The 17,701-nt window shown below is 40.2% G+C and overlaps 48 non-coding genes across 48 annotated transcripts; all 48 read right to left on the bottom strand.

Moving 5' to 3' along the window:
- Positions 1-63: 63 nt before the first annotated feature.
- trnaq-uug lies at positions 64-135 on the bottom strand. Its single transcript has one exon. It is a non-coding gene; the product is annotated as a tRNA-Gln (tRNA).
- Positions 136-603: 468 nt separating this feature from the next.
- On the bottom strand, positions 604-675 carry trnaq-cug. Its single transcript has one exon. It is a non-coding gene; the product is annotated as a tRNA-Gln (tRNA).
- Positions 676-790: 115 nt separating this feature from the next.
- On the bottom strand, positions 791-862 carry trnaq-uug. The gene has a single exon. It is a non-coding gene; the product is annotated as a tRNA-Gln (tRNA).
- Positions 863-1,326: 464 nt separating this feature from the next.
- On the bottom strand, positions 1,327-1,398 carry trnaq-cug. The gene has a single exon. It is a non-coding gene; the product is annotated as a tRNA-Gln (tRNA).
- A 115-nt stretch (positions 1,399-1,513) lies between these two features.
- trnaq-uug lies at positions 1,514-1,585 on the bottom strand. Its single transcript has one exon. It is a non-coding gene; the product is annotated as a tRNA-Gln (tRNA).
- A 461-nt stretch (positions 1,586-2,046) lies between these two features.
- Positions 2,047-2,118, bottom strand: trnaq-cug. Its single transcript has one exon. It is a non-coding gene; the product is annotated as a tRNA-Gln (tRNA).
- A 115-nt stretch (positions 2,119-2,233) lies between these two features.
- trnaq-uug lies at positions 2,234-2,305 on the bottom strand. Its single transcript has one exon. It is a non-coding gene; the product is annotated as a tRNA-Gln (tRNA).
- Positions 2,306-2,771: 466 nt separating this feature from the next.
- trnaq-cug lies at positions 2,772-2,843 on the bottom strand. Its single transcript has one exon. It is a non-coding gene; the product is annotated as a tRNA-Gln (tRNA).
- A 115-nt stretch (positions 2,844-2,958) lies between these two features.
- Positions 2,959-3,030, bottom strand: trnaq-uug. Its single transcript has one exon. It is a non-coding gene; the product is annotated as a tRNA-Gln (tRNA).
- Positions 3,031-3,497: 467 nt separating this feature from the next.
- On the bottom strand, positions 3,498-3,569 carry trnaq-cug. Its single transcript has one exon. It is a non-coding gene; the product is annotated as a tRNA-Gln (tRNA).
- A 115-nt stretch (positions 3,570-3,684) lies between these two features.
- Positions 3,685-3,756, bottom strand: trnaq-uug. Its single transcript has one exon. It is a non-coding gene; the product is annotated as a tRNA-Gln (tRNA).
- A 453-nt stretch (positions 3,757-4,209) lies between these two features.
- On the bottom strand, positions 4,210-4,281 carry trnaq-cug. The gene has a single exon. It is a non-coding gene; the product is annotated as a tRNA-Gln (tRNA).
- A 115-nt stretch (positions 4,282-4,396) lies between these two features.
- Positions 4,397-4,468, bottom strand: trnaq-uug. The gene has a single exon. It is a non-coding gene; the product is annotated as a tRNA-Gln (tRNA).
- Positions 4,469-4,921: 453 nt separating this feature from the next.
- Positions 4,922-4,993, bottom strand: trnaq-cug. Its single transcript has one exon. It is a non-coding gene; the product is annotated as a tRNA-Gln (tRNA).
- Positions 4,994-5,108: 115 nt separating this feature from the next.
- On the bottom strand, positions 5,109-5,180 carry trnaq-uug. The gene has a single exon. It is a non-coding gene; the product is annotated as a tRNA-Gln (tRNA).
- Positions 5,181-5,633: 453 nt separating this feature from the next.
- On the bottom strand, positions 5,634-5,705 carry trnaq-cug. The gene has a single exon. It is a non-coding gene; the product is annotated as a tRNA-Gln (tRNA).
- Positions 5,706-5,820: 115 nt separating this feature from the next.
- Positions 5,821-5,892, bottom strand: trnaq-uug. Its single transcript has one exon. It is a non-coding gene; the product is annotated as a tRNA-Gln (tRNA).
- Positions 5,893-6,345: 453 nt separating this feature from the next.
- trnaq-cug lies at positions 6,346-6,417 on the bottom strand. The gene has a single exon. It is a non-coding gene; the product is annotated as a tRNA-Gln (tRNA).
- Positions 6,418-6,994: 577 nt separating this feature from the next.
- On the bottom strand, positions 6,995-7,066 carry trnaq-uug. Its single transcript has one exon. It is a non-coding gene; the product is annotated as a tRNA-Gln (tRNA).
- Positions 7,067-7,519: 453 nt separating this feature from the next.
- Positions 7,520-7,591, bottom strand: trnaq-cug. The gene has a single exon. It is a non-coding gene; the product is annotated as a tRNA-Gln (tRNA).
- Positions 7,592-7,706: 115 nt separating this feature from the next.
- On the bottom strand, positions 7,707-7,778 carry trnaq-uug. Its single transcript has one exon. It is a non-coding gene; the product is annotated as a tRNA-Gln (tRNA).
- A 453-nt stretch (positions 7,779-8,231) lies between these two features.
- On the bottom strand, positions 8,232-8,303 carry trnaq-cug. Its single transcript has one exon. It is a non-coding gene; the product is annotated as a tRNA-Gln (tRNA).
- Positions 8,304-8,418: 115 nt separating this feature from the next.
- On the bottom strand, positions 8,419-8,490 carry trnaq-uug. The gene has a single exon. It is a non-coding gene; the product is annotated as a tRNA-Gln (tRNA).
- Positions 8,491-8,956: 466 nt separating this feature from the next.
- trnaq-cug lies at positions 8,957-9,028 on the bottom strand. Its single transcript has one exon. It is a non-coding gene; the product is annotated as a tRNA-Gln (tRNA).
- A 115-nt stretch (positions 9,029-9,143) lies between these two features.
- Positions 9,144-9,215, bottom strand: trnaq-uug. The gene has a single exon. It is a non-coding gene; the product is annotated as a tRNA-Gln (tRNA).
- A 454-nt stretch (positions 9,216-9,669) lies between these two features.
- trnaq-cug lies at positions 9,670-9,741 on the bottom strand. The gene has a single exon. It is a non-coding gene; the product is annotated as a tRNA-Gln (tRNA).
- A 115-nt stretch (positions 9,742-9,856) lies between these two features.
- On the bottom strand, positions 9,857-9,928 carry trnaq-uug. The gene has a single exon. It is a non-coding gene; the product is annotated as a tRNA-Gln (tRNA).
- A 453-nt stretch (positions 9,929-10,381) lies between these two features.
- Positions 10,382-10,453, bottom strand: trnaq-cug. The gene has a single exon. It is a non-coding gene; the product is annotated as a tRNA-Gln (tRNA).
- Positions 10,454-10,568: 115 nt separating this feature from the next.
- Positions 10,569-10,640, bottom strand: trnaq-uug. The gene has a single exon. It is a non-coding gene; the product is annotated as a tRNA-Gln (tRNA).
- A 453-nt stretch (positions 10,641-11,093) lies between these two features.
- Positions 11,094-11,165, bottom strand: trnaq-cug. Its single transcript has one exon. It is a non-coding gene; the product is annotated as a tRNA-Gln (tRNA).
- Positions 11,166-11,280: 115 nt separating this feature from the next.
- Positions 11,281-11,352, bottom strand: trnaq-uug. Its single transcript has one exon. It is a non-coding gene; the product is annotated as a tRNA-Gln (tRNA).
- A 453-nt stretch (positions 11,353-11,805) lies between these two features.
- On the bottom strand, positions 11,806-11,877 carry trnaq-cug. The gene has a single exon. It is a non-coding gene; the product is annotated as a tRNA-Gln (tRNA).
- A 115-nt stretch (positions 11,878-11,992) lies between these two features.
- Positions 11,993-12,064, bottom strand: trnaq-uug. The gene has a single exon. It is a non-coding gene; the product is annotated as a tRNA-Gln (tRNA).
- Positions 12,065-12,517: 453 nt separating this feature from the next.
- trnaq-cug lies at positions 12,518-12,589 on the bottom strand. Its single transcript has one exon. It is a non-coding gene; the product is annotated as a tRNA-Gln (tRNA).
- A 115-nt stretch (positions 12,590-12,704) lies between these two features.
- Positions 12,705-12,776, bottom strand: trnaq-uug. Its single transcript has one exon. It is a non-coding gene; the product is annotated as a tRNA-Gln (tRNA).
- A 453-nt stretch (positions 12,777-13,229) lies between these two features.
- On the bottom strand, positions 13,230-13,301 carry trnaq-cug. The gene has a single exon. It is a non-coding gene; the product is annotated as a tRNA-Gln (tRNA).
- A 115-nt stretch (positions 13,302-13,416) lies between these two features.
- On the bottom strand, positions 13,417-13,488 carry trnaq-uug. Its single transcript has one exon. It is a non-coding gene; the product is annotated as a tRNA-Gln (tRNA).
- Positions 13,489-13,941: 453 nt separating this feature from the next.
- On the bottom strand, positions 13,942-14,013 carry trnaq-cug. The gene has a single exon. It is a non-coding gene; the product is annotated as a tRNA-Gln (tRNA).
- A 115-nt stretch (positions 14,014-14,128) lies between these two features.
- On the bottom strand, positions 14,129-14,200 carry trnaq-uug. Its single transcript has one exon. It is a non-coding gene; the product is annotated as a tRNA-Gln (tRNA).
- Positions 14,201-14,653: 453 nt separating this feature from the next.
- On the bottom strand, positions 14,654-14,725 carry trnaq-cug. Its single transcript has one exon. It is a non-coding gene; the product is annotated as a tRNA-Gln (tRNA).
- A 115-nt stretch (positions 14,726-14,840) lies between these two features.
- trnaq-uug lies at positions 14,841-14,912 on the bottom strand. The gene has a single exon. It is a non-coding gene; the product is annotated as a tRNA-Gln (tRNA).
- Positions 14,913-15,365: 453 nt separating this feature from the next.
- trnaq-cug lies at positions 15,366-15,437 on the bottom strand. The gene has a single exon. It is a non-coding gene; the product is annotated as a tRNA-Gln (tRNA).
- A 115-nt stretch (positions 15,438-15,552) lies between these two features.
- trnaq-uug lies at positions 15,553-15,624 on the bottom strand. The gene has a single exon. It is a non-coding gene; the product is annotated as a tRNA-Gln (tRNA).
- Positions 15,625-16,077: 453 nt separating this feature from the next.
- trnaq-cug lies at positions 16,078-16,149 on the bottom strand. The gene has a single exon. It is a non-coding gene; the product is annotated as a tRNA-Gln (tRNA).
- A 115-nt stretch (positions 16,150-16,264) lies between these two features.
- On the bottom strand, positions 16,265-16,336 carry trnaq-uug. Its single transcript has one exon. It is a non-coding gene; the product is annotated as a tRNA-Gln (tRNA).
- A 466-nt stretch (positions 16,337-16,802) lies between these two features.
- trnaq-cug lies at positions 16,803-16,874 on the bottom strand. Its single transcript has one exon. It is a non-coding gene; the product is annotated as a tRNA-Gln (tRNA).
- A 115-nt stretch (positions 16,875-16,989) lies between these two features.
- trnaq-uug lies at positions 16,990-17,061 on the bottom strand. Its single transcript has one exon. It is a non-coding gene; the product is annotated as a tRNA-Gln (tRNA).
- A 454-nt stretch (positions 17,062-17,515) lies between these two features.
- trnaq-cug lies at positions 17,516-17,587 on the bottom strand. Its single transcript has one exon. It is a non-coding gene; the product is annotated as a tRNA-Gln (tRNA).
- Between the last annotated feature and the right edge of the window lie 114 nt (positions 17,588-17,701).

Here is a 17,701-nt window from a genome sequence, read left to right as displayed (position 1 = left end):
GATAAACAGCAGATTATGAGATTATTGTTTGGCCATGTGAATAATTCAGCACAAAAAATAGGAAGGTTCTACCGAGATTTGAACTCGGATCACTGGATTCAAAGTCCAGAGTGCTAACCATTACACCATAGAACCATATTCTAAATCCACATGGAAATTGAAAAAAAAATAATTCTGCGTTTAATTAGCAACAGCGGACTGTCGTTCCTTCACGTGTTGCAAATACTTTCAACTGACAACAATATTTGGACAGCTATATTCTAGTTCCACGAGGCAAATTAATTGACATGGTAGGATCGTCCAAGATTTAAACTCGGATTTTAGGATTCAGAGTCCTGAGTGATAACCTTTACAGCATAGAACCCTGTACTCAATACTCTGTGACGGGTTCAGATTTTACTGTCCTTGGTTCACCGGAAAAACAGATCAAATATTGTCTGGCCAGAAACGGTATCAACTACCAGGCACTCATAGTATGCATTTACCGTAGGCTAGCCATTCGTGCGTAAAAAGAGTGCTTATCGACTCCCACCCACTTGTTTCTTTCACGCACAACTATTTTAAAGTTGACAAGGGAGGAGTGTGTCACTGCAAAATCAAGGTAGGTCCTACCGAGATTTGAACTCGGATCGCAGGATTCAGAGTCCTGAGTGCTAACCATTACACCATAGAACCCTATACAGAGTAATTATTGTAGACTTCCGATTTTCATGTCATTTGTACACCGGATAAACAGCAGATTATGAGATTATTGGTTGGCCATGTGAATAATTCAGCACAAAAAATAGAAAGGTTCTACCGAGATTTGAACTCGGATCACTGGATTCAAAGTCCAGAGTGCTAACCATTACACCATAGAACCATATTCTAAATCCACATGGAAATTGAAAAAAAAAATAATTCTGCGTTTAATTAGCAACAGCGGACTGTCGTTCCTTCACGTGTTGCAAATACTTTCAACTGACAACAATATTTGGACAGCTATATTCTAGTTCCACGAGGCAAATTAATTGACATGGTAGGATCGTCCAAGATTTAAACTCGGATTTTCGGATTCAGAGTCCTGAGTGATAACCTTTACAGCATAGAACCCTGTACTCAATACTCTGTGACGGGTTCAGATTTTACTGTCCTTGGTTCACCGGAAAAACAGATCAAATATTGTCTGGCCAGAAACGGTATCAACTACCAGGCACTCATAGTATGCATTTACCGTAGGCTAGCCATTCGTGCGTAAAAAGAGTGCTTATCGACTCCCACCCACTTGTTTCTTTCACGCACAACTATTTTAAAGTTGACAAGGGTGTGTCACTGCAAAATCAAGGTAGGTCCTACTGAGATTTGAACTCGGATCGCAGGATTCAGAGTCCTGAGTGCTAACCATTACACCATAGAACCCTATATAGAGTAATTATTGTAGACTTCCGATTTTCATGTCATTTGTACACCGGATAAACAGCAGATTATGAGATTATTGGTTGGCCATGTGAATAATTCAGCACAAAAAATAGGAAGGTTCTACCGAGATTTGAACTCGGATCACTGGATTCAAAGTCCAGAGTGCTAACCATTACACCATAGAACCATATTCTAAATCCACATGGAAATTGAAAAAAAAAAATCTGTGTTTAATTAGCAACAGTGGACTGTTGTTCCTTCACGTGTTGCAAATACTTTCAACTGACAACAATATTTGGACAGCTATATTCTAGTTCCACGAGGCAAATTAATTGACATGGTAGGATCGTCCAAGATTTAAACTTGGATTGTAGGATTCAGAGTCCTGAGTGATATCCTTTACAGCATAGAACCCTGTACTCAATACTCTGTGACGGGTTCAGATTTTACTGTCCTTGGTTCACCGGAAAAACAGATCAAATATTGTCTGGCCAGAAACGGTATCAACTACCAGGCACTCATAGTATGCATTTACCGTAGGCTAGCCATTCGTGCGTAAAAAGAGTGCTTATCGACTCCCACCCACTTGTTTCTTTCACGCACAACTATTTTAAAGTTGACAAGGGTGTGTCACTGCAAAATCAAGGTAGGTCCTACCGAGATTTGAACTCGGATCGCAGGATTCAGAGTCCTGAGTGCTAACCATTACACCATAGAACCCTATACAGAGTAATTATTGTAGACTTCCGATTTTCATGTCATTTGTACACCGGATAAACAGCAGATTATGAGATTATTGGTTGGCCATGTGAATAATTCAGCACAAAAAATAGGAAGGTTCTACCGAGATTTGAACTCGGATCACTGGATTCAAAGTCCAGAGTGCTAACCATTACACCATAGAACCATATTCTAAATCCACATGGAAATTGAAAAAAAAAAATCTGTGTTTAATTAGCAACAGCGGACTGTCGTTCCTTCACGTGTTGCAAATACTTTCAACTGACAACAATATTTGGACAGCTATATTCTAGTTCCACGAGGCAAATTAATTGACATGGTAGGATCGTCCAAGATTTAAACTCGGATTGTAGGATTCAGAGTCCTGAGTGATATCCTTTACAGCATAGAACCCTGTACTCAATACTCTGTGACGGGTTCAGATTTTACTGTCCTTGGTTCACCGGAAAAACAGATCAAATATTGTCTGGCCAGAAACGGTATCAACTACCAGGAACTCATAGTATGCATTTACCGTAGGCTAGCCATTCGTGCGTAACAAGAGTGCTTATCGACTCCCACCCACTTGTTTCTTTCACGCACAACTATTTTAAAGTTGACAAGGGAGGAGTGTGTCACTGCAAAATCAAGGTAGGTCCTACCGAGATTTGAACTCGGATCGCAGGATTCAGAGTCCTGAGTGCTAACCATTACACCATAGAACCCTATACAGAGTAACTATTGTAGACTTCCGATTTTCCTGTCATTTGTACACCGGATAAACAGCAGATTATGAGATTATTGTTTGGCCATGTGAATAATTCAGCACAAAAAATAGGAAGGTTCTACCGAGATTTGAACTCGGATCACTGGATTCAAAGTCCAGAGTGCTAACCATTACACCATAGAACCATATTCTAAATGCACATGGAAATTGAAAAAAAAAAAATCTGTGTTTAATTAGCAACAGTGGACTGTCGTTCCTTCACGTGTTGCAAATACTTTCAACTGACAACAATATTTGGACAGCTATATTCTAGTTCCACGAGGCAAATTAATTGACATGGTAGGATCGTCCAAGATTTAAACTCGGATTGTAGGATTCAGAGTCCTGAGTGATATCCTTTACAGCATAGAACCCTGTACTCAATACTCTGTGACGGGTTCAGATTTTACTGTCCTTGGTTCAACGGAAAAACAGATCAAATATTGTCTGGCCAGAAACGGTATCAACTACGAGGCACTCATAGTATGCATTTACTGTAGGCTAGCCATTCGTGCGTAACAAGAGTGCTTATCGACTCCCACCCACTTGTTTCTTTCACGCACAACTATTTTAAAGTTGACAAGGGAGGAATGTGTCACTGCAAAATCAAGGTAGGTCCTACCGAGATTTGAACTCGGATCGCAGGATTCAGAGTCCTGAGTGCTAACCATTATACCATAGAACCCTATACAGAGTAATTATTGTAGACTTCCGATTTTCCTGTCATCTGTACACCGGATAAACAGCAGATTATGAGATTATTGTTTGGCCATGTGAATAATTCAGCACAAAAAATAGGAAGGTTCTACCGAGATTTGAACTCGGATCACTGGATTCAAAGTCCAGAGTGCTAACCATTACACCATAGAACCATATTCTAAATCCACATGGAAATTGAAAAAAAAAAATCTGTGTTTAATTAGCAACAGCGGACTGTCGTTCCTTCACGTGTTGCAAATACTTTCAACTGACAACAATATTTGGACAGCTATATTCTAGTTCCACGAGGCAAATTAATTGACATGGTAGGATCGTCCAAGATTTAAACTCGGATTGTAGGATTCAGAGTCCTGAGTGATATCCTTTACAGCATAGAACCCTGTACTCAATACTCTGTGACGGGTTCAGATTTTACTGTCCTTGGTTCACCGGAAAAACAGATCAAATATTGTCTGGCCAGAAACGGTATCAACTACCAGGAACTCATAGTATGCATTTACCGTAGGCTAGCCATTCGTGCGTAACAAGAGTGCTTATCGACTCCCACCCACTTGTTTCTTTCACGCACAACTATTTTAAAGTTGACAAGGGTCACTGCAAAATCAAGGTCCTACCGAGATTTGAACTCGGATCGCAGGATTCAGAGTCCTGAGTGCTAACCATTACACCATAGAACCCTATACAGAGTAATTATTGTAGACTTCCGATTTTCCTGTCATTTGTACACCGGATAAACAGCAGATTATGAGATTATTGTTTGGCCATGTGAATAATTCAGCACAAAAAATAGGAAGGTTCTACCGAGATTTGAACTCGGATCACTGGATTCAAAGTCCAGAGTGCTAACCATTACACCATAGAACCATATTCTAAATCTGCATGGAAATTGAAAAAAAAAAATCTGTGTTTAATTAGCAACAGTGGACTGTCGTTCCTTCACGTGTTGCAAATACTTTCAACTGACAACAATATTTGGACAGCTATATTCTAGTTCCACGAGGCAAATTAATTGACATGGTAGGATCGTCCAAGATTTAAACTCGGATTGTAGGATTCAGAGTCCTGAGTGATATCCTTTACAGCATAGAACCCTGCACTCAATACTCTGTGACGGGTTCAGATTTTACTGTCCTTGGTTCACCGGAAAAACAGATCAAATATTGTCTGGCCAGAAACGGTATCAACTACCAGGAACTCATAGTATGCATTTACCGTAGGCTAGCCATTCGTGCGTAACAAGAGTGCTTATCGACTCCCACCCACTTGTTTCTTTCACGCACAACTATTTTAAAGTTGACAAGGGTCACTGCAAAATCAAGGTCCTACCGAGATTTGAACTCAGATGGCAGGATTCAGAGTCCTGAGTGCTAACCATTACACCATAGAACCCTATACAGAGTAATTATTGTAGACTTCCGATTTTCCTGTCATTTGTACACCGGATAAACAGCAGATTATGAGATTATTGTTTGGCCATGTGAATAATTCAGCACAAAAAATAGGAAGGTTCTACCGAGATTTGAACTCGGATCACTGGATTCAAAGTCCAGAGTGCTAACCATTACACCATAGAACCATATTCTAAATCCGCATGGAAATTGAAAAAAAAAAATCTGTGTTTAATTAGCAACAGTGGACTGTCGTTCCTTCACGTGTTGCAAATACTTTCAACTGACAACAATATTTGGACAGCTATATTCTAGTTCCACGAGGCAAATTAATTGACATGGTAGGATCGTCCAAGATTTAAACTCGGATTGTAGGATTCAGAGTCCTGAGTGATATCCTTTACAGCATAGAACCCTGTACTCAATACTCTGTGACGGGTTCAGATTTTACTGTCCTTGGTTCACCGGAAAAACAGATCAAATATTGTCTGGCCAGAAACGGTATCAACTACCAGGAACTCATAGTATGCATTTACCGTAGGCTAGCCATTCGTGCGTAACAAGAGTGCTTATCGACTCCCACCCACTTGTTTCTTTCACGCACAACTATTTTAAAGTTGACAAGGGTCACTGCAAAATCAAGGTCCTACCGAGATTTGAACTCGGATCGCAGGATTCAGAGTCCTGAGTGCTAACCATTACACCATAGAACCCTATACAGAGTAATTGTTGTAGACTTCCGATTTTCCTGTCATTTGTACACCGGATAAACAGCAGATTATGAGATTATTGTTTGGCCATGTGAATAATTCAGCACAAAAAATAGGAAGGTTCTACCGAGATTTGAACTCGGATCACTGGATTCAAAGTCCAGAGTGCTAACCATTACACCATAGAACCATATTCTAAATCCGCATGGAAATTGAAAAAAAAAAATCTGTGTTTAATTAGCAACAGTGGACTGTCGTTCCTTCACGTGTTGCAAATACTTTCAACTGACAACAATATTTGGACAGCTATATTCTAGTTCCACGAGGCAAATTAATTGACATGGTAGGATCGTCCAAGATTTAAACTCGGATTGTAGGATTCAGAGTCCTGAGTGATATCCTTTACAGCATAGAACCCTGTACTCAATACTCTGTGACGGGTTCAGATTTTACTGTCCTTGGTTCACCGGAAAAACAGATCAAATATTGTCTAGCCAGAAACGGTATCAACTACCAGGAACTCATAGTATGCATTTACCGTAGGCTAGCCATTCGTGCGTAACAAGAGTGCTTATCGACTCCCACCCACTTGTTTCTTTCACGCACAACTATTTTAAAGTTGACAAGGGTCACTGCAAAATCAAGGTCCTACCGAGATTTGAACTCGGATCGCAGGATTCAGAGTCCTGAGTGCTAACCATTACACCATAGAACCCTATACAGAGTAATTATTGTAGACTTCCGATTTTCCTGTCATTTGTACACCGGATAAACAGCAGATTATGAGATTATTGTTTGGCCATGTGAATAATTCAGCACAAAAAATAGGAAGGTTCTACCGAGATTTGAACTCGGATCACTGGATTCAGTACTCAATACTCTGTGACGGGTTCAGATTTTACTGTCCTTGGTTCACCGGAAAAACAGATCAAATATTGTCTGGCCAGAAACGGTATCAACTACCAGGCACTCATAGTATGCATTTACTGTAGGCTAGCCATTCGTGCGAAACAAGAGTGCTTATCGACTCCCACCCACTTGTTTCTTTCACGCACAACTATTTTAAAGTTGACAAGGGAGGAATGTGTCACTGCAAAATCAAGGTAGGTCCTACTGAGATTTGAACTCGGATGGCAGGATTCAGAGTCCTGAGTGCTAACCATTACACCATAGAACCCTATACAGAGTAATTATTGTAGACGTCCGATTTTCCTGTCATTTGTACACCGGATAAACAGCAGATTATGAGATTATTGTTTGGCCATGTGAATAATTCAGCACAAAAAATAGGAAGGTTCTACCGAGATTTGAACTCGGATCACTGGATTCAAAGTCCAGAGTGCTAACCATTACACCATAGAACCATATTCTAAATCCGCATGGAAATTGAAAAAAAAAAATCTGTGTTTAATTAGCAACAGTGGACTGTCGTTCCTTCACGTGTTGCAAATACTTTCAACTGACAACAATATTTGGACAGCTATATTCTAGTTCCACGAGGCAAATTAATTGACATGGTAGGATCGTCCAAGATTTAAACTCGGATTGTAGGATTCAGAGTCCTGAGTGATATCCTTTACAGCATAGAACCCTGTACTCAATACTCTGTGACGGGTTCAGATTTTACTGTCCTTGGTTCACCGGAAAAACAGATCAAATATTGTCTGGCCAGAAACGGTATCAACTACCAGGAACTCATAGTATGCATTTACCGTAGGCTAGCCATTCGTGCGTAACAAGAGTGCTTATCGACTCCCACCCACTTGTTTCTTTCACGCACAACTATTTTAAAGTTGACAAGGGTCACTGCAAAATCGAGGTCCTACCGAGATTTGAACTCAGATGGCAGGATTCAGAGTCCTGAGTGCTAACCATTACACCATAGAACCCTATACAGAGTAATTATTGTAGACTTCCGATTTTCCTGTCATTTGTACACCGGATAAACAGCAGATTATGAGATTATTGTTTGGCCATGTGAATAATTCAGCACAAAAAATAGGAAGGTTCTACCGAGATTTGAACTCGGATCACTGGATTCAAAGTCCAGAGTGCTAACCATTACACCATAGAACCATATTCTAAATCCGCATGGAAATTGAAAAAAAAAAATCTGTGTTTAATTAGCAACAGTGGACTGTCGTTCCTTCACGTGTTGCAAATACTTTCAACTGACAACAATATTTGGACAGCTATATTCTAGTTCCACGAGGCAAATTAATTGACATGGTAGGATCGTCCAAGATTTAAACTCGGATTGTAGGATTCAGAGTCCTGAGTGATATCCTTTACAGCATAGAACCCTGTACTCAATACTCTGTGACGGGTTCAGATTTTACTGTCCTTGGTTCACCGGAAAAACAGATCAAATATTGTCTGGCCAGAAACGGTATCAACTACCAGGAACTCATAGTATGCATTTACCGTAGGCTAGCCATTCGTGCGTAACAAGAGTGCTTATCGACTCCCACCCACTTGTTTCTTTCACGCACAACTATTTTAAAGTTGACAAGGGTCACTGCAAAATCAAGGTCCTACCGAGATTTGAACTCGGATGGCAGGATTCAGAGTCCTGAGTGCTAACCATTACACCATAGAACCCTATACAGAGTAATTATTGTAGACTTCCGATTTTCCTGTCATTTGTACACCGGATAAACAGCAGATTATGAGATTATTGTTTGGCCATGTGAATAATTCAGCACAAAAAATAGGAAGGTTCTACCGAGATTTGAACTCGGATCACTGGATTCAAAGTCCAGAGTGCTAACCATTACACCATAGAACCATATTCTAAATCCGCATGGAAATTGAAAAAAAAAAATCTGTGTTTAATTAGCAACAGTGGACTGTCGTTCCTTCACGTGTTGCAAATACTTTCAACTGACAACAATATTTGGACAGCTATATTCTAGTTCCACGAGGCAAATTAATTGACATGGTAGGATCGTCCAAGATTTAAACTCGGATTGTAGGATTCAGAGTCCTGAGTGATATCCTTTACAGCATAGAACCCTGTACCCAATACTCTGTGACGGGTTCAGATTTTACTGTCCTTGGTTCACCGGAAAAACAGATCAAATATTGTCTGGCCAGAAACGGTATCAACTACCAGGAACTCATAGTATGCATTTACCGTAGGCTAGCCATTCGTGCGTAACAAGAGTGCTTATCGACTCCCACCCACTTGTTTCTTTCACGCACAACTATTTTAAAGTTGACAAGGGAGGAGTGTGTAACTGCAAAATCAAGGCAGGTCCTACCGAGATTTGAACTCGGATCGCAGGATTCAGAGTCCTGAGTGCTAACCATTACACCATAGAACCCTATACAGAGTAATTATTGTAGACTTCCGATTTTGATGCCATTTGTACACCGGATAAACAGCAGATTATGAGATTATTGGTTGGCCATGTGAATAATTCAGCACAAAAAATAGGAAGGTTCTACCGAGATTTGAACTCGGATCACTGGATTCAAAGTCCAGAGTGCTAACCATTACACCATAGAACCATATTCTAAATCCACATGGAAATTGAAAAAAAAAAAATCTGTGTTTAATTAGCAACAGTGGACTGTCGTTCCTTCACGTGTTGCAAATACTTTCAACTGACAACAATATTTGGACAGCTATATTCTAGTTCCACGAGGCAAATTAATTGACATGGTAGGATCGTCCAAGATTTAAACTCGGATTGTAGGATTCAGAGTCCTGAGTGATATCCTTTACAGCATAGAACCCTGTACTCAATACTCTGTGACGGGTTCAGATTTTACTGTCCTTGGTTCACCGGAAAAACAGATCAAATATTGTCTGGCCAGAAACGGTATCAACTACCAGGAACTCATAGTATGCATTTACCGTAGGCTAGCCATTCGTGCGTAACAAGAGTGCTTATCGACTCCCACCCACTTGTTTCTTTCACGCACAACTATTTTAAAGTTGACAAGGGTCACTGCAAAATCAAGGTCCTACCGAGATTTGAACTCGGATCGCAGGATTCAGAGTCCTGAGTGCTAACCATTACACCATAGAACCCTATACAGAGTAATTATTGTAGACTTCCGATTTTCCTGTCATTTGTACACCGGAAAAACAGCAGATTATGAGATTATTGTTTGGCCATGTGAATAATTCAGCACAAAAAATAGGAAGGTTCTACCGAGATTTGAACTCGGATCACTGGATTCAAAGTCCAGAGTGCTAACCATTACACCATAGAACCATATTCTAAATCCGCATGGAAATTGAAAAAAAAAAATCTGTGTTTAATTAGCAACAGTGGACTGTCGTTCCTTCACGTGTTGCAAATACTTTCAACTGACAACAATATTTGGACAGCTATATTCTAGTTCCACGAGGCAAATTAATTGACATGGTAGGATCGTCCAAGATTTAAACTCGGATTGTAGGATTCAGAGTCCTGAGTGATATCCTTTACAGCATAGAACCCTGTACTCAATACTCTGTGACGGGTTCAGATTTTACTGTCCTTGGTTCACCGGAAAAACAGATCAAATATTGTCTGGCCAGAAACGGTATCAACTACCAGGAACTCATAGTATGCATTTACCGTAGGCTAGCCATTCGTGCGTAACAAGAGTGCTTATCGACTCCCACCCACTTGTTTCTTTCACGCACAACTATTTTAAAGTTGACAAGGGTCACTGCAAAATCAAGGTCCTACCGAGATTTGAACTCGGATCGCAGGATTCAGAGTCCTGAGTGCTAACCATTACACCATAGAACCCTATACAGAGTAATTATTGTAGACTTCCGATTTTCCTGTCATTTGTACACCGGATAAACAGCAGATTATGAGATTATTGTTTGGCCATGTGAATAATTCAGCACAAAAAATAGGAAGGTTCTACCGAGATTTGAACTCGGATCACTGGATTCAAAGTCCAGAGTGCTAACCATTACACCATAGAACCATATTCTAAATCCGCATGGAAATTGAAAAAAAAAAATCTGTGTTTAATTAGCAACAGTGGACTGTCGTTCCTTCACGTGTTGCAAATACTTTCAACTGACAACAATATTTGGACAGCTATATTCTAGTTCCACGAGGCAAATTAATTGACATGGTAGGATCGTCCAAGATTTAAACTCGGATTGTAGGATTCAGAGTCCTGAGTGATAACCTTTACAGCATAGAACCCTGTACTCAATACTCTGTGACGGGTTCAGATTTTACTGTCCTTGGTTCACCGGAAAAACAGATCAAATATTGTCTGGCCAGAAACGGTATCAACTACCAGGAACTCATAGTATGCATTTACCGTAGGCTAGCCATTCGTGCGTAACAAGAGTGCTTATCGACTCCCACCCACTTGTTTCTTTCACGCACAACTATTTTAAAGTTGACAAGGGTCACTGCAAAATCAAGGTCCTACCGAGATTTGAACTCGGATCGCAGGATTCAGAGTCCTGAGTGCTAACCATTACACCATAGAACCCTATACAGAGTAATTATTGTAGACTTCCGATTTTCCTGTCATTTGTACACCGGAAAAACAGCAGATTATGAGATTATTGTTTGGCCATGTGAATAATTCAGCACAAAAAATAGGAAGGTTCTACCGAGATTTGAACTCGGATCACTGGATTCAAAGTCCAGAGTGCTAACCATTACACCATAGAACCATATTCTAAATCCGCATGGAAATTGAAAAAAAAAAATCTGTGTTTAATTAGCAACAGTGGACTGTCGTTCCTTCACGTGTTGCAAATACTTTCAACTGACAACAATATTTGGACAGCTATATTCTAGTTCCACGAGGCAAATTAATTGACATGGTAGGATCGTCCAAGATTTAAACTCGGATTGTAGGATTCAGAGTCCTGAGTGATATCCTTTACAGCATAGAACCCTGTACTCAATACTCTGTGACGGGTTCAGATTTTACTGTCCTTGGTTCACCGGAAAAACAGATCAAATATTGTCTGGCCAGAAACGGTATCAACTACCAGGAACTCATAGTATGCATTTACCGTAGGCTAGCCATTCGTGCGTAACAAGAGTGCTTATCGACTCCCACCCACTTGTTTCTTTCACGCACAACTATTTTAAAGTTGACAAGGGTCACTGCAAAATCAAGGTCCTACCGAGATTTGAACTCGGATCGCAGGATTCAGAGTCCTGAGTGCTAACCATTACACCATAGAACCCTATACAGAGTAATTATTGTAGACTTCCGATTTTCCTGTCATTTGTACACCGGATAAACAGCAGATTATGAGATTATTGTTTGGCCATGTGAATAATTCAGCACAAAAAATAGGAAGGTTCTACCGAGATTTGAACTCGGATCACTGGATTCAAAGTCCAGAGTGCTAACCATTACACCATAGAACCATATTCTAAATCCGCATGGAAATTGAAAAAAAAAAATCTGTGTTTAATTAGCAACAGTGGACTGTCGTTCCTTCACGTGTTGCAAATACTTTCAACTGACAACAATATTTGGACAGCTATATTCTAGTTCCACGAGGCAAATTAATTGACATGGTAGGATCGTCCAAGATTTAAACTCGGATTGTAGGATTCAGAGTCCTGAGTGATAACCTTTACAGCATAGAACCCTGTACTCAATACTCTGTGACGGGTTCAGATTTTACTGTCCTTGGTTCACCGGAAAAACAGATCAAATATTGTCTGGCCAGAAACGGTATCAACTACCAGGAACTCATAGTATGCATTTACCGTAGGCTAGCCATTCGTGCGTAACAAGAGTGCTTATCGACTCCCACCCACTTGTTTCTTTCACGCACAACTATTTTAAAGTTGACAAGGGTCACTGCAAAATCAAGGTCCTACCGAGATTTGAACTCGGATCGCAGGATTCAGAGTCCTGAGTGCTAACCATTACACCATAGAACCCTATACAGAGTAATTATTGTAGACTTCCGATTTTCCTGTCATTTGTACACCGGATAAACAGCAGATTATGAGATTATTGTTTGGCCATGTGAATAATTCAGCACAAAAAATAGGAAGGTTCTACCGAGATTTGAACTCGGATCACTGGATTCAAAGTCCAGAGTGCTAACCATTACACCATAGAACCATATTCTAAATCCGCATGGAAATTGAAAAAAAAAAATCTGTGTTTAATTAGCAACAGTGGACTGTCGTTCCTTCACGTGTTGCAAATACTTTCAACTGACAACAATATTTGGACAGCTATATTCTAGTTCCACGAGGCAAATTAATTGACATGGTAGGATCGTCCAAGATTTAAACTCGGATTGTAGGATTCAGAGTCCTGAGTGATAACCTTTACAGCATAGAACCCTGTACTCAATACTCTGTGACGGGTTCAGATTTTACTGTCCTTGGTTCACCGGAAAAACAGATCAAATATTGTCTGGCCAGAAACGGTATCAACTACCAGGAACTCATAGTATGCATTTACCGTAGGCTAGCCATTCGTGCGTAACAAGAGTGCTTATCGACTCCCACCCACTTGTTTCTTTCACGCACAACTATTTTAAAGTTGACAAGGGTCACTGCAAAATCAAGGTCCTACCGAGATTTGAACTCGGATCGCAGGATTCAGAGTCCTGAGTGCTAACCATTACACCATAGAACCCTATACAGAGTAATTATTGTAGACTTCCGATTTTCCTGTCATTTGTACACCGGATAAACAGCAGATTATGAGATTATTGTTTGGCCATGTGAATAATTCAGCACAAAAAATAGGAAGGTTCTACCGAGATTTGAACTCGGATCACTGGATTCAAAGTCCAGAGTGCTAACCATTACACCATAGAACCATATTCTAAATCCGCATGGAAATTGAAAAAAAAAAATCTGTGTTTAATTAGCAACAGTGGACTGTCGTTCCTTCACGTGTTGCAAATACTTTCAACTGACAACAATATTTGGACAGCTATATTCTAGTTCCACGAGGCAAATTAATTGACATGGTAGGATCGTCCAAGATTTAAACTCGGATTGTAGGATTCAGAGTCCTGAGTGATAACCTTTACAGCATAGAACCCTGTACTCAATACTCTGTGACGGGTTCAGATTTTACTGTCCTTGGTTCACCGGAAAAACAGATCAAATATTGTCTGGCCAGAAACGGTATCAACTACCAGGAACTCATAGTATGCATTTACCGTAGGCTAGCCATTCGTGCGTAACAAGAGTGCTTATCGACTCCCACCCACTTGTTTCTTTCACGCACAACTATTTTAAAGTTGACAAGGGTCACTGCAAAATCAAGGTCCTACCGAGATTTGAACTCGGATCGCAGGATTCAGAGTCCTGAGTGCTAACCATTACACCATAGAACCCTATACAGAGTAATTATTGTAGACTTCCGATTTTCCTGTCATTTGTACACCGGATAAACAGCAGATTATGAGATTATTGTTTGGCCATGTGAATAATTCAGCACAAAAAATAGGAAGGTTCTACCGAGATTTGAACTCGGATCACTGGATTCAAAGTCCAGAGTGCTAACCATTACACCATAGAACCATATTCTAAATCCGCATGGAAATTGAAAAAAAAAAATCTGTGTTTAATTAGCAACAGTGGACTGTCGTTCCTTCACGTGTTGCAAATACTTTCAACTGACAACAATATTTGGACAGCTATATTCTAGTTCCACGAGGCAAATTAATTGACATGGTAGGATCGTCCAAGATTTAAACTCGGATTGTAGGATTCAGAGTCCTGAGTGATATCCTTTACAGCATAGAACCCTGTACTCAATACTCTGTGACGGGTTCAGATTTTACTGTCCTTGGTTCACCGGAAAAACAGATCAAATATTGTCTGGCCAGAAACGGTATCAACTACCAGGAACTCATAGTATGCATTTACCGTAGGCTAGCCATTCGTGCGTAACAAGAGTGCTTATCGACTCCCACCCACTTGTTTCTTTCACGCACAACTATTTTAAAGTTGACAAGGGTCACTGCAAAATCAAGGTCCTACCGAGATTTGAACTCGGATCGCAGGATTCAGAGTCCTGAGTGCTAACCATTACACCATAGAACCCTATACAGAGTAATTATTGTAGACTTCCGATTTTCCTGTCATTTGTACACCGGATAAACAGCAGATTATGAGATTATTGTTTGGCCATGTGAATAATTCAGCACAAAAAATAGGAAGGTTCTACCGAGATTTGAACTCGGATCACTGGATTCAAAGTCCAGAGTGCTAACCATTACACCATAGAACCATATTCTAAATCCGCATGGAAATTGAAAAAAAAAAATCTGTGTTTAATTAGCAACAGTGGACTGTCGTTCCTTCACGTGTTGCAAATACTTTCAACTGACAACAATATTTGGACAGCTATATTCTAGTTCCACGAGGCAAATTAATTGACATGGTAGGATCGTCCAAGATTTAAACTCGGATTGTAGGATTCAGAGTCCTGAGTGATATCCTTTACAGCATAGAACCCTGTACTCAATACTCTGTGACGGGTTCAGATTTTACTGTCCTTGGTTCACCGGAAAAACAGATCAAATATTGTCTGGCCAGAAACGGTATCAACTACCAGGAACTCATAGTATGCATTTACCGTAGGCTAGCCATTCGTGCGTAACAAGAGTGCTTATCGACTCCCACCCACTTGTTTCTTTCACGCACAACTATTTTAAAGTTGACAAGGGTCACTGCAAAATCAAGGTCCTACCGAGATTTGAACTCGGATCGCAGGATTCAGAGTCCTGAGTGCTAACCATTACACCATAGAACCCTATACAGAGTAATTATTGTAGACTTCCGATTTTCCTGTCATTTGTACACCGGATAAACAGCAGATTATGAGATTATTGTTTGGCCATGTGAATAATTCAGCACAAAAAATAGGAAGGTTCTACCGAGATTTGAACTCGGATCACTGGATTCAAAGTCCAGAGTGCTAACCATTACACCATAGAACCATATTCTAAATCCGCATGGAAATTGAAAAAAAAAAATCTGTGTTTAATTAGCAACAGTGGACTGTCGTTCCTTCACGTGTTGCAAATACTTTCAACTGACAACAATATTTGGACAGCTATATTCTAGTTCCACGAGGCAAATTAATTGACATGGTAGGATCGTCCAAGATTTAAACTCGGATTGTAGGATTCAGAGTCCTGAGTGATATCCTTTACAGCATAGAACCCTGTACTCAATACTCTGTGACGGGTTCAGATTTTACTGTCCTTGGTTCACCGGAAAAACAGATCAAATATTGTCTGGCCAGAAACGGTATCAACTACCAGGAACTCATAGTATGCATTTACCGTAGGCTAGCCATTCGTGCGTAACAAGAGTGCTTATCGACTCCCACCCACTTGTTTCTTTCACGCACAACTATTTTAAAGTTGACAAGGGTCACTGCAAAATCAAGGTCCTACCGAGATTTGAACTCGGATCGCAGGATTCAGAGTCCTGAGTGCTAACCATTACACCATAGAACCCTATACAGAGTAATTATTGTAGACTTCCGATTTTCCTGTCATTTGTACACCGGATAAACAGCAGATTATGAGATTATTGTTTGGCCATGTGAATAATTCAGCACAAAAAATAGGAAGGTTCTACCGAGATTTGAACTCGGATCACTGGATTCAAAGTCCAGAGTGCTAACCATTACACCATAGAACCATATTCTAAATCCGCATGGAAATTGAAAAAAAAAAATCTGTGTTTAATTAGCAACAGTGGACTGTCGTTCCTTCACGTGTTGCAAATACTTTCAACTGACAACAATATTTGGACAGCTATATTCTAGTTCCACGAGGCAAATTAATTGACATGGTAGGATCGTCCAAGATTTAAACTCGGATTGTAGGATTCAGAGTCCTGAGTGATATCCTTTACAGCATAGAACCCTGTACTCAATACTCTGTGACGGGTTCAGATTTTACTGTCCTTGGTTCACCGGAAAAACAGATCAAATATTGTCTGGCCAGAAACGGTATCAACTACCAGGAACTCATAGTATGCATTTACCGTAGGCTAGCCATTCGTGCGTAACAAGAGTGCTTATCGACTCCCACCCACTTGTTTCTTTCACGCACAACTATTTTAAAGTTGACAAGGGAGGAGTGTGTAACTGCAAAATCAAGGTAGGTCCTACCGAGATTTGAACTCGGATCGCAGGATTCAGAGTCCTGAGTGCTAACCATTACACCATAGAACCCTATACAGAGTAATTATTGTAGACTTCCGATTTTGATGCCATTTGTACACCGGATAAACAGCAGATTATGAGATTATTGGTTGGCCATGTGAATAATTCAGCACAAAAAATAGGAAGGTTCTACCGAGATTTGAACTCGGATCACTGGATTCAAAGTCCAGAGTGCTAACCATTACACCATAGAACCATATTCTAAATCCACATGGAAATTGAAAAAAAAAAAATCTGTGTTTAATTAGCAACAGTGGACTGTCGTTCCTTCACGTGTTGCAAATACTTTCAACTGACAACAATATTTGGACAGCTATATTCTAGTTCCACGAGGCAAATTAATTGACATGGTAGGATCGTCCAAGATTTAAACTCGGATTGTAGGATTCAGAGTCCTGAGTGATATCCTTTACAGCATAGAACCCTGTACTCAATACTCTGTGACGGGTTCAGATTTTACTGTCCTTGGTTCACCGGAAAAACAGATCAAATATTGTCTGGCCAGAAACGGTATCAACTACCAGGAACTCATAGTATGCATTTACCGTAGGCTAGCCATTCGTGCGTAACAAGAGTGCTTATCGACTCCCACCCACTTGTTTCTTTCACGCACAACTATTTTAAAGTTGACAAGGGTCACTGCAAAATCAAGGTCCTACCGAGATTTGAACTCGGATCGCAGGATTCAGAGTCCTGAGTGCTAACCATTACACCATAGAACCCTATACAGAGTAATTATTGTAGACTTCCGATTTTGATGTCATTTGTACACACCGGATAAACAGCAGATTATGAGATTATTGGTTGGCCATGTGAATAATTCAGCACAAAAAATA

The sequence above is a fragment of the Oncorhynchus mykiss genome, unplaced genomic scaffold, assembly GCF_013265735.2.
Source record: "Oncorhynchus mykiss isolate Arlee unplaced genomic scaffold, USDA_OmykA_1.1 un_scaffold_85, whole genome shotgun sequence".
In the NCBI taxonomy this organism is placed as follows: Eukaryota; Metazoa; Chordata; class Actinopteri; order Salmoniformes; family Salmonidae; genus Oncorhynchus; species Oncorhynchus mykiss.
This window is presented reverse-complemented; position numbering and strand designations above follow the sequence as displayed.